The sequence below is a fragment of the Ochlerotatus camptorhynchus genome, unplaced genomic scaffold (assembly GCF_037179485.1).
Source record: "Ochlerotatus camptorhynchus isolate MF236.1 unplaced genomic scaffold, CSIRO-AGI_Acam_v1.1 ptg000011l, whole genome shotgun sequence".
Classification (NCBI taxonomy): domain Eukaryota; kingdom Metazoa; phylum Arthropoda; class Insecta; order Diptera; family Culicidae; genus Ochlerotatus; species Ochlerotatus camptorhynchus.
In genome coordinates, this window is record NW_027040503.1 from 1,027,792 (window position 1) to 1,041,277 (window position 13,486).

Consider the following 13,486-nt stretch of genomic DNA (forward strand, 5'->3'; position numbering starts at 1 on the left):
ATTATTATAAACAGGAAATCCAAAATTTGCCTGAAGAATAAACTTCTAATACTTGAATAAATGTTTAGACCCGCCATGCTTTACGCTGTGCCAATATGGTCTAGTTATTGTGCTACCAGGAATAAAGCATTTCAAATGATGATGATTTTCAAGCATTACTTCCTGTTACAGTACTACCGAACTACATAGAATTTCAAATGTTGAGACTTTAGCACGTTTATTTTAAATTAATAAAAGCACGGCGCATCGTTTGGTTAGAGAAATGGCTCTCGATTTGAACAAAGTTTGGAATAATTTTAAGCTTTCAAAATTACAAAATCTGTTCAATGCTCGTTCATCAATTGTATTAACACAGCTTAAAATTAAAATTAAAATTTGCATGAATTTCGATAGCTGCGTTTTTAGGATATTGCGTTTGTGTTGTTGAAATAATATTTCTTTGCTGTGTATTCGAAATTGAAACTTAAGGAAACGAGTATAAGTCCTGGCCTGGTTTGGAAAACATTTTGGGTTGGACATTTTCTCAATTTCCCTGGGCATTGAATACTATTGTGCTTGCCTCACAATATATAAAAACTGTGCATTGGTTTGCATAGAAAGCTCTCAATTCATAGCTTTTGGCTGGGGTAGCAATAAAAAAGACAAACAATCTGTTCAGTCAGCGAAGGTTTTAAAATCTTCTTATCAACTGCGAACACATTACTAATTCAAGTTATTTGAATGCTTTTACACTGGAGTTGATTGTACCAAAACATACAGCCAACGGTTATATGCTGCCAAAATTACTGCAATCATACATTTTCAGGTCACAGTCGTGACGTAAAATAAGCTTACGTAATTGCTGCAAGGCACCCAAAAAAAAAATCCGCGAATCAAAGGCTCTTCCTGCTGGGGGTGCTGCCACCCCTTTCGTGGTGAAAATTACCTAACCCAACGAACACCATTTGTGCATCCAAACGAGCGAGACTCGCCCCATTACCATAGGTGAATTCTTGATGCAAAGCATGGCACATAACACGTTGCATGACCCGTGGAAGTCCTCCCACTTAAACTTACCCCGACCCGGATACTGTAGACACTGCATTTTGTATGCCATGGGTGTGGCATCATGCGGTTGGCGGTGTACATCACCAACATTCAGTTCCTTGTACATATAGTATGGAGTGAAACTCAAGGATCGGATTGCCGATCTACATATGTCCCACCCATTTGCGACACTAGTGCAATTGTGTAAGCGGTCGTATACTATCACACCGACCCCCAGACGACAGCATAAATTCATTGACGAATTGCGCACATTGCGAGCCACCCGCTCAATAGACTGGACGCAACTTACTCGAACGGAAGCTTGCGTGGTTTACAAACGTGGATAGTAAAAGTAACGACGAAGACAATTGCGATGCATGATCGTGATACACATAAAATTTCGTCAGGCCGGTGAATTAGTTTCCAATAATGTCAGTCGTTCGTTTGCATACCTGAGCTTCATCGTTGATCTGCTACTGTTTTGGACACATTTCAATTAAAAGTGAAAGCCACGGTTACTTCCTGAACCTTTTTAATGCTTTCGATGTTGTAAATATGTCAGAAGAGAGGAATGTTGAAGATTTGGACGTCGTAAAAATCGTTACGTAAAATGTGGTTTATTGGGTAAACTCTACGTAACAATTGACCTGTTAATTTGATGAAAATTTGAGCGTCGTGCTATGTTTTGTTTTTCTCACGGAATGCGAAATGAGCATAGAAAAACATAAACTAGATTATTGATGTATAGTATAATATAGAAAATCCTACTTCTTTTGATTCAGTTAAGCTTTATAAACCATTGTCTAATTCGTGCACCAAGCGATTTTTTTTCCTTCGTGTCTGGAATTCCACATTTTTGCAATCTCCAGAATCTCAACATTTTGCCAAGCCAGATATCGCATTTTATATTACTGTATTAACAGATTGACAATCGAAGCAATTAACATCAATCTCTACCATAAGACAGCGCAAATCAAAATAATTTCAATTTCTGCTTATGGACTTGTGATTAGGTTTTAATTTTAGTTATTCCTCTGCGTTGCATCCCGTGCTGTAGGAGTACCGTTGAGCTGTGTCGCTTGACTCACCTTTTCGTTGTTGTCCAACCTTTCCGTACACTCGGAACCTTATAAGCAGATCATCAAGAGGATCCGAGACTGACAAATTACAGTTGACCTGAGTTATCAGCTTAGGTAAATTTAAAATTTACCGCATACTATCCAACGAAACACTGATTGGACCAATTTGAACGTTGCCCGTAATATGGGTAGATAGCCTTTTCGTGGGACGTTACGGGATGTAAGATCTACCACCGATCCCTAGTCCTGACTACTTCAAACTAGGGGAACAGGATTTTTCAGTAATCAAAGGAGCACATCTTAGTCCTTGTTACTTTTTATGGCTTCCCAAGTAACAATTATGGTTTTATGAGGGTTATGTAGACCATGATTTAGACTTGTAGAATGCTTTAAAACCACGATAAAACTAACAATGTTTCTTGGGTTGTTGATAGTGACAACAATAAGTTTTGTAAGGTAAGAGTAAGGTGCGGCTAAAGTTCGTTTTGAGGTTTCCGAAGCCTGTGCAATATAAAACTCAATGTCTGTAAGGTCGTTTAGAGTCAGATTACCCCACACAAAATCAGAAAAGTTGGTGGTGTTTAGGGGTGATCAATTATAACATTTGTACCAACGTTGGGGGCGTACATCAATAAAATTTCAAGTGTTAAAGGGTAATTATATTTCAGCGTATGATTGCGTTTGCCTTGAAGATAATTTCAGGAGTATCAGACTTTTGATATGTCATCAGAAAGCTGAAGTTGCCCATATTAGGACAAAAGTTCGAGTCAGCGGGGTAAAAGTTTGAGTAAAAAAGGATCTAGATTTTTTAAATTGTTCTGCTGTATGAATGAATTTGGATTTGAAACCAGTGGGCCAATTCGTAGAAAATATCCTAGAGCTCCGTATTTTTTTTTTAAATAACTTATTTTGATGCTACATTAATGAATTTGGATCTGGGAACAGCATGCGAACTCTGCTGGCCACAATCCGGTCTTTCGGGGGGTCCGGACCATGCGTAAAAGTGATGAATTTATAAAAAAGATTCAACAGCTTCACGATTCACTTATTCTGAAGATACATGTATGAATTAGGATCTAGGACTAGCATATGCAATCAGGTAGCAGTGTGGTTCTCTGGAAGATTTTGAACATCCACAAAAGTAGACAATTCGCCCAGTTTTATTTGGACTTCCGTGAGGTTTTGAATCTTTCCTGAAATTCATTAATGTTTCAATTGCTCCGGAAATTTTAATCACATTTATAAAATTTCCTGAAGACCTCGCATTGTTTCTGAAGCATCGCAAAATTCATCAAATTCTTGAAATATCCCATAATTCTTTTGAATTCCTTGAAATATCCTGCAATTTTCCTTAAATAAATGAAACAGATATGAAGATCTCTAATCTTCTACGAAGTTCCAAGAACTTCCCAAAATATAATGAAACTACCAAAAAATTACCAAAAAATTCTCCGAAGATCTCTAGACCTACTTGACGATTTCTGAACATTTAAAAGTTCTCGTGATTTTCTTGAACAAAATCTGATTTTTTTGCAGTTCTTTAAATTGCATTGAAAACCATGGAACTCCCTTAAAATGATCTCACATTTTTCTGATGCTCATGTAACATCTCTTATGTTTCTGAAATTTGAATAAAGGTTTTGGTACTTTGATGAAGTTTCGGAAATTCTCTGAGTTTCTTGGAACTTCTTAAACATTCTTCAATTTCCATGAAATTAGTTAAACTGTTCTTAGTTTCTCTGATCAGTCCTTCTGCTCTCGAAGCATTCCTGAAGTACTCTCAATTCTATTGAAGTTCTTGTTATCACCATAGAGGTAACTCTAAGACTAGAAGGTCCTGAAGAAACGTGCTCTACTTTTTGGCTCATCTTTGGTACTCTCTTCGGTCCCAAGATACTCGATGCATCCCTCGAAACATAGGAAAATCTACGAACCCCTCATTTTATTTGTCAAACTTTCATAGTGAATATCAAAAACATTGTGTAGTACTAGAATTTCAACTAGGATGGGGTACATTAATTGATTTGCCTGAGACCAATAGGCTAGTCAAGTAGTGAGTCAATTTAAAATCGTTAGTTTCCACCGGTTGGTATTACCCTCAACTAAATGGCGGTTAATGGAATTGACCGGAATTTATCGGACCTTACCCATAAAGGGTGTCCACGATGAAATTGCCACACTATGAAATTGCTCTAACTTTTTAACCGTTGGGTAGAATTTAATGAAAATTTGGGTGGATTTAGTTCATAGTGCATTATTTTCATCCTGCAAGTTTTAAAGTCCTGTGATCAAAACTCGCGGAAATGGAGTCGAAAGAACAGCTCGTGCGTGATAAAATCTTGCGCATTCATCACGAGAACAAGGATCTCTCGCATCGTTCCATCGCTAAAACGTTGGGAATCGCGAATTCCACGGTGTCGCGAGTGATTAAGCGGTTCGAGGAACGGTTGACCACCGATCGGAAGCCCAGAAGTGAAGGAAAAAGTATTCCGTACAACACCATAAATCACAACCGCGTAGTTGGGGCCTTCAACCGAAATCCGAACGCCTCCGTTAGGGATGTGGCTAAGAAGCTGCATTTAAGCCGAAGTTTTGTCCAGAAGGCCAAAACTAAGGCTGGGCTTCGAACGTTCAAGGTACAAAAGGTCCCTAATCGCGACGAGAAGCAGAACAAGTCCGCCAAAACCCGTGCCAGGAAGTTGTACCTCAACATGCTGACGAAAGTTGAATGCTGCATCATGGACGACGAAACATATGTGAAGGCCGACTTCAAACAGATCCCCGGCAACCTGTTATTCACGGCCAAGGATAAGTTCAGCGTTCCGGAGCATGTCCACACTCAGAAGATGTCCAAATTTGCGAAGAAATTCCTGGTTTGGCAAGCCATCTGCACGTGCGGGAAGCGGAGTGCACCTTTCGTGACCCAGGACACGATGAACGGACAGGTGTACATAAAAGAGTGCCTCCAGAAGCGGCTGCTTTTGCGTATGGACTGTAAATAAAATACGAGTAAATGGTAAAATGAAGTTTGATAGTTATTTCTCAATCCCTGAAAATAGAGATGAACTAGCCTAAGGCTAAAAATCTCTTAAATAAAGAATTAAACAAAAAAAAAAAAAAATCCCTGAAAATTTGATGGCAATCGGATGAAAACTCGAATTTTGCGAATCAATTTTGTGTGTGGCAATTTCATCGTGGACACCCTTTACAAATCTTCGATCTTCCCTGAAAGTCTGGAACTTCTTGAATTTCACGAAGCTATGAAGTTATTGGAAGTGCCGTTAATATCTCTGATATTCCCTAAAGCTCTCTAGCCTAACTTCTTCGACGTACTTGGAAGTTCTATAAAATGTTAATTTTCCTTAAGTTATCTCCACATCTCCGAAATTATGTTGACTTCCCTAAAGTTCTCTGGATACCCACGAATTTCTCAAATTTTCTTAAAAGTTCCTGCAGTTTCCTGAAGCTTTTGGAACCATTTGAAAAATCCTGAAGTTTTCCTGAAGTTCACAAAAATTTCCAGAAATTTTGCAAAACTTTCCTTTTTTCGGGAACCGCAGTTTGAGTATGAAACTTCCTGAAATTCTTAGTACTTCTTTTCATTCCTCAGACTCAGATTTCTGAAGATCTCTTTTGCTTCCTGAAGTTTACGGAACTTCCCCTGTGTTTTCCTAATGATGTTCCTGGAATTGCTCAGAGATTAATGGAACTGGCCAGAAGATCTTTGAATTTCCCTTTAAACATGGATCTTCTGTGTAGCTTTCTTAATGTTATTAGGTTCATTTCCAGAAGTTTTTTAAATATCATTAAATTTTCAGAACTTCTTGATGGTTTCCTCTATTTTCACGGAATAAATGGAACTGCCATAAAGTTCTCGAAACGAACCTAAAGTTTAAGGAACGTCCCTCAAGTTCTCACAGTTTTCCTGATATACATGGAATTGCCCTAAGATTTTCAGAACTTACACGAAGTTCACGTTACTTACTCATAGGTTTTTAAGCTTAAATTTTCCTGAATTTAATGGAACTGTCCTGAAGCTCTTGATCTTCGCTAAAGTAAATTTTCCTGGAATCTATTAGATTGCACTGGATCTGACGAAACTGACTCTTAAAGATCTTTTAACTTCCCCACATTTCTATTAAACAGAATTTCTTAAAGGTTTCAACATTTTTTGATACATTCACAAGCTAAAATATATAATCTAGTAATTCAGATGGGCATCCGAAAACGCCTTTATTCATTGTGGTTCGCAACTTTTATAAGAGGAATCTATACGTACAGCTAAGACAACATCCTCGAGCCTCTCAGATCATGAGATCATCTTCTTGATCTCCGACGTTAAAGTTAGAAAAGCAGCACCTCAGCGTATTATGGTCAGAAATTTCCGTAATGTTGATGTTGTTGCACTTCAGGTAGACTTCCAAACAATGGACTTCAGAGAGCCACTCAACACCGACGACGTTAACACTAAAGCACAGACAATAACAACCAAACTGCAAAACCTAATGGACAGACATGCTCCTGAACGTGAAATTGTTGTAAAAGATGCACGTACGCTATGGATTACAACAGAAATTGAAAGGGCGATTGCCGTGAGAGACCTAGCACACGCACTCTACACGCGAAATCCCAACAGGAGAAGGAACGACAATCAGTGGAACGACTTCGTACGAAAACGCAGTAAGGCAGCATAGTTGATCTCAGCAGCAAAGAAGCGATACGCGGAAACGCATTTTGCCCACAACCTCCCTGCAAAAAAGCTTTGGAGCAACCTCCGGCGTGAGGGTGTGCATAACAACGCCAAGAAGAACGTTGCCGCTGAACATGCTGATCCTGATGAGATGAACCGTTTCTTCTGCGAGGGACATCGACTGCTTGTGACTGACAATAGAGCAGAAGTTGAACCGGCGCACCGTACCGCTACGGACCGTGGTGGGATGCAGTTCGAATTCCGAAGGACTACAGCCAACGAAGTGTCACGCAAGATTATGGAAGTTCAAACACATGCTGCAGGTTCAGATGGAATCCCTATCTCATTCGTTAAGATGTTGGTCCCGTTTGTACTGCCTGTACTGGTTCACCTGTACAATGCGGTGATTGATGCCAGATCGTTCCCTGCCGTCTGGAAAAAAGGGCTCATCACGCCCATACCAAAGGTAACAAATCCGACTGAACCTAAACACTTTCGGCCAATTAGTGTTCTCCCTGCCATCTCCAAGATTCTCGAGAAGATCCTGCTCGACCAAATTGTTGGGCACGTGGAAGCGGACGATCGCAGGTTGCTTGCATCGAACCAATCAGGATACAGAAAGGGCCATAGCACAACAACAGCTTTGGCAAAAGTGACGCACGATATTTATTACCATTTCGACAACGAGCAGTGTACAGCTATGGTCCTGGTTGACTTTTCGTTGGCCTTCAACTGTGTTGATCATCGCAAATTACAGAGAAAACTTCGAGAGGAATTTTCTTTCACTGACAATGCATGCGACCTTATCTCTTCTTTCCTCGATCATCGCACCCAGGCGGTACGGATAGGAAATGTGATGTTCTCCCAGAGATCGGTGATAGATGGTACACCCCAGGGCTCGTGCTTGAGCGCTTTGCTATTTAGCCTCTACATCAATAGCCTTCCCCGTGGACTGAGATGCAGTTATCAGCTCTACGCTGATGACCTACAGATCTACATTTCTGGTGCCATCCAAAACGTAGACCAACTCGTCGAAGCCATAAACAACGATCTGGAAAGCATAGAGCGATGGGCCAGGCAGAACTCTCTTTTCCCCAACCCGAAGAAGACGCAAGCAATTATTTTTTGCAAAGAAGGAGCGGTAGCACCAACCACTAACATCGTTTTCTGCGGAGAACACATTATTTTGTCTGACAACGTAGTGAATCTTGGTCTAAGGATGGATCGCAACCTGAAGTGGAATGGACATGTGAACGACATAACGGCCAAAGTTTTTGGAACGTTGCGGACACTCTGAAGATTCGCTCCAGTTTTGTCAGTTCAAACCCGAATAAAGCTGGTGCAAGCAGTGGTCGTGCCGTTTTTCACCTACTGTGACGTCACTTACTATCCTGGACTGTCATCAGCGCTCCGTGATCAACTAAACCGTTGTTTCAAGGCAGCAGTTCGCTTTGTCTATGGCCTCAGACGCAGAGAATCCACTGCTGCTGTAAGGAACTCTGTTTTGGGACACGACCTGGACACAAATTACCGGAATAGAATCAGCTGTTTTATTCGCCAAGGGTACGCAGGAACTTTCCCACCTTATCTGCAGCAACACCTGAGAAGAGGACAGCTTGAGCAGGCCCGCTGCTTTACGATTCCCCATCACACCACATCGAAGAAGAAGAGTGTGATGATTGCAGGTGCAATCATCTGGAACCAGCTCCCTCTAGCAACACGACGACATACAACGATCAGCGCATTCAAGACAGCGCTCTCAACAGGATCTCAAACCTAGTTTAAGAATTACATACCTACTAAGAAAGCTACTTCCACTAATGACTTATTGTTCTCTTTTAGTTAAAAATCAAATGTTGTGTTTTCCTTGACCTGAGCAATGGTGTAACCGACAGGCTAACGTTACGATAATAAATTACAATTATCGATATTTCGATCATTACGAATTGACCACTTTTATGGATGTTCTGGATCGCCCAGAGGAGAGTAAAGTGACCACTAGTGTGCGCATGCTGGCCTCAGATTCAAATTCATTCATGTAGCATCACAATAAGTGATTTAAAAAAAAAAATCGCTAGGCTATTCGGGTCTTCCGGAGGACCGTATCTTGAGTACCTAGGTATGTAGTTGGATCTTAACCTTCAATCTTCAGTCTTCGTGGTTAGGTATATCAATATTGTCGAAAAAAAAAACAATCACGAAACTCTGTGATCAATTTCAGTTCGAAGTTCGACGATAAGTTTAGTAACTATCGGTGCGAAAGCCAAAAACGTAAATTCACAATCGTGATAGCAACGACCGGTGCGTAAACAAGTTGCTAACTAAAATAGCAATGGCTAAAGTTGTCCAACTAACAGCCCGAATAGCAACGCATTGGTGCTGGTGCTCTTAGGGCGGGGTCAAGTTGGTATGGTGGATCATAACCTCCGTTTCCCCACTGCTCTACCAATCTGTATTGATGTCTCCAACAACTGTTCAAAATTTGAACAAATTTGGTTGCGACATGGATTTGCGGGAGGACTTTAAAGTTTGTATGTGAGGCAAAAGTTCGTTTCTAAGGTTTCCGAGGCCTGTGCAATATAAAACTCAATGTCTGGAGCCAGACTATTCCATACAAAATCACAAAAGTTGGTGGTGCTTAGGGGTGATAAATTATAACATTTGTACCAACTTTGGGGGCGTACATCAATAAAATTCAATTGTGAAAGGGTAATTTTTTTGTCAGCGTATGATTGCGTTTCCCTTGAGGAGTATCAGACTTTTGATATGTCATCAGAAAACTGAAGTTTCATTTAATCATTCACAAATGTCTAAAACTCATTTATGTACTCTTGTTCTAGTGATACTCATTATGGCTCGCCATGTGAGCTTGTGCGGCCCCACGGATAGCTTTCAGTTTGTGGAAGTAGTGACCAGGGGCCAACAAAGCGACTTTCAATCGAAAATCGTCAAGCGACGGTGAAGATGTCAACCTTCACTCAAAGTAATTCTGTCTTCTCTTCGAGCAGATCCCCTGCAACATCAACATAACCACTTTTGATCAGTTTTCATGCTGTTTGTTTTCGCTTGACTCGGGTTCATTTTGTCTTTCATTGTCGATTGAAATTGTTTTCGGATTGAAGCACGTGGATGTCAAATTTATCATTGTCGGGTGGTTTGGTTAGTCGTACAGACTGAACTTTTCTACTTTTAAACTACTTTATACGACTGCTAATCCTATTTCTAAGAATCGGTTTAGTCAAGTTAAAATAAAATTCGTCACAGACAACATTGACCAAGCGAATACACGAATCGAAAGGGTTGTTGTAGCCGTACTTTGTTCTGTTGTATGGGACTGCTATTAAAGCTGCGTTCTGAAAACGTCGGGGAGAAATGTTAAGCGATATCTATGCGAGAAGTTCAGGGCAGTTGATGGGTCCTTCAATGACATCGAAGACAAATAGCCGGTGCATAGTTACTCATCTAACAGATAGTGACTCCAATCCTACGAGCTTGCATTGGTCGGAATAAGGAGGAAGATTGGTCGAATCGTTCCAGGGAAGTTGTCTCAGTGCAAAACTTAAAAACCGTTTCTGTAATCGTTCTATAATTAGAACATGAGTTACATTATAAGGAGACCAAACCGGAGCTGCGTACTCCAGAATCCTACGAACCAACGAGCAGTGAAACGTTTTTAAAACGTGGATGTCGGTGAACTCAGAACCCAGCACAGAGAAAAGCTTTGGCAGTCGTAAAGTTCGTTGTGTTCGTTGAGGCTATTTCAACGGCCGAAGGTAATAATTTTACACTTCTTGTTATGCTGTTATTGCCACACCATACCAGCATAGTACCTATATCTTCTTGTAGGGCAGTACAATGCAGAAGAGAAGCTATGGCACGATAGATTTTTAGGGCATCAGCGAATGTAAGCTTAAACGAGGAACGTAGCAAACACAGGTCAATGATAAAAATGTTGAATATTAGTGGTCCCAGAACGCTTCCTTGGAGTACACCAGACGTGATGTTGATAGTGCGGGCTCGCGCCGAGTTGACCGTAACATATGCGGTACGATCGCATAAGTACGAAGATATCCACTCTGTTATTCAATCTTAAAGAGCTATGTGCCGTAACTTTACGAAATTCCAGAAGCACGACGGGTTTTGTTTTACACTGTCCTGGATCCTGATTAAGTAGTTATCATAGGTGGATAATTGAATTGATTTGTACTGCAGCTCTACTTCGTGAAGATAGCCACGGTCGTTTTCAGACTACGAAAGGGAAAAACGGTGACGTGCTTTTCTTAGGATGTTACTATGTCGTAGCTCGGAGGTCCACCATGGCTTACTGGAAACTGAATTGAATGGTCTGGTTAGCGAGTTTACCCATCAATATAAGTATTTTTGAAATCTGGGTGACGTCTAGAGAATAGAAATTGATGACCGACGCCATTTTGAAGTCCAGAAAAAGTGGGAAATTCTGACGCCCATCAAGTATTTGTGGAATCGTGGTAACGTCTAATGATCGATAATCGATACGCAACGCCATTTTACAATCCAAGATGACGGATTCCAGTGTAAAAAAATGGGAAATACTGTCACATATCCATTAAAAAAGATATGTTATTTAAAAGAGGCTGACAATTTATATCTGACGCCAATTTTAAAATCCAAGGTGGTGGCTTCCAGTGGCAGAAAAAGTGGGAACTACTGTCAAATACCAATCAATATAGGTATTTTTTTAATCGGGGCTACGTCTAGAGGCTGGAAATCGATATCCGACGACATTTTGAAATTCAAGATGGCCTCCGATTTAAAAAAAAAAAGTGGGAAATGCTGATACCGACCAATCAATGTGGGTATTTTTGGTATCAGAGTGATGTATAGGGATAGAAAATTAATACGCTATGTCATTTTGAAATCCAAGATGGTGGTTGTCAGTTTAAGAAAAAAGTGAGAAATACTGTCAAATACTTATTAAGATAGGTTATTTTGGAATCGGGATGATGTCAGAAAAATGAAAATCGGTATCTGACGCTGAACGGCGTGGGCCAGTTACCTTCGATGGACAAGCTCAGCTGCGATTCCAGCCCCGGGTATCGATGGTGATAAAGTTGCTGTGAGGTGGAACACGATGTTCACGATGAACAGGGTTGTTCTGTCCGTCAAACACTAATTATATGAACTCGCCGTAGGTAGTCCGGTGCTTCGTTGATGCGATGATTTTCTCCGTCGATATCTGAGAGTGAGTGATATTTTCACCGCTCTTATCACTAGTCAAGAGAGAACTGATTCGATCGTGCAGTGCTAGATCGACGTATCGGTGTGTGGTTCTTGTGCTGGGTTGGTGCTAGTCGCGTGGGATGCCATGGTTGTAGTCGGATGGGTCACACTCCTCGGCAGACGCCATTTTGAAATCCAAGATGGCGACTTCCGATTTCATAAAAACTGGGAAATACTGTCAATATTCAATATCGACTTTTGGCACCTATACGTCGTCCTGCTGTTTAAATATACTTTAACTAATAAGTTTTTTTATTTACTTCATGGGTGAAGTTAACGCTTTACATAGTTGAAGATGCTTAACGTCAAATATAAGACTTCATTCATTCCTTTATTTAACGTGTGCCAAGCACCGACGGACATCGATTGCCATCCATTGACGGTAACCAAATGTGCAGGAAGGCAGCTTCCACACCTGTTTAGGATATCGCTCCCATTCAAACACACATGGGCCGGGACCAACGGCTTTACTTCCCTACCGAAGGAATACGTGACTACACCCAACCGGGGGATGTAAGATTCGCTGTGGGATTCATCATCAGAGGATGTTAGTGGAGACTGCATGAACCGAGGATGCGATATACCTAGCTGCGGTCCAATGCAAGAAAATTGGAGACCGAAAAATTTAGAGTGTATTAGTGTGGTAAATTAGTTATGTCGAAAAAAATAGGACTCAGATTGCCGGACTGGACTCGAAACCACGAACGTTGCGATTATCAGACCTCTGCTTTCTCCACTGCTTGCTCCATGCTCCTGAATATGGATAGCCTAAAAGCAAAGATGAAGCGCTCATTTTCTCGCATACTTGACTTCGTATGCTTTTTCTGCTGGAGAGATTCGAGGCAAGTGTGTGCGTCGTTCTACAAGCTTACTGGTATAGTCGAAAGCGTAGATGGAACACGAAATAAAAAAGACAAAAAACCATTACATCGCCTGCATGTTCAATTTCTAACATTCGTTGCGATGTTCATGAACAGATGTATGCCTCACCAGAAATTTTTCAGACGACCTCGGCTGGGATTGAACGCAGACCCATTGGGGTGAGAAAACAGTCACGTTTACCACTACACCACCGCCAAATATCAGACTTAAAGTTGTCAATTTATACGATAGGAGATGAAAGCATAGAGTTGATAATTCCGGTAGAGTACGACAGTGTGAAAATTTTATAAGCAAAGTAAATTTTTTAGGAAGGTACGAATCAGGTTGATCATCTCCTTCACCAAACTCCCCAGTTAAGGGGGACGGTGAGGGGTATCTCCCCCCTCAAAATTGTCATTTACTCGCTTCGTAATTCTAAGTAATCCATTTGGATTTTTCCTTTACATCATATTGTAACAGTACCAATGCCATATATATAACTGCTAAAACTACACATCCCAGTATAAGAATGTGTGTAGAGATGTGATCAAACCAAAGACCCTTGAATCTT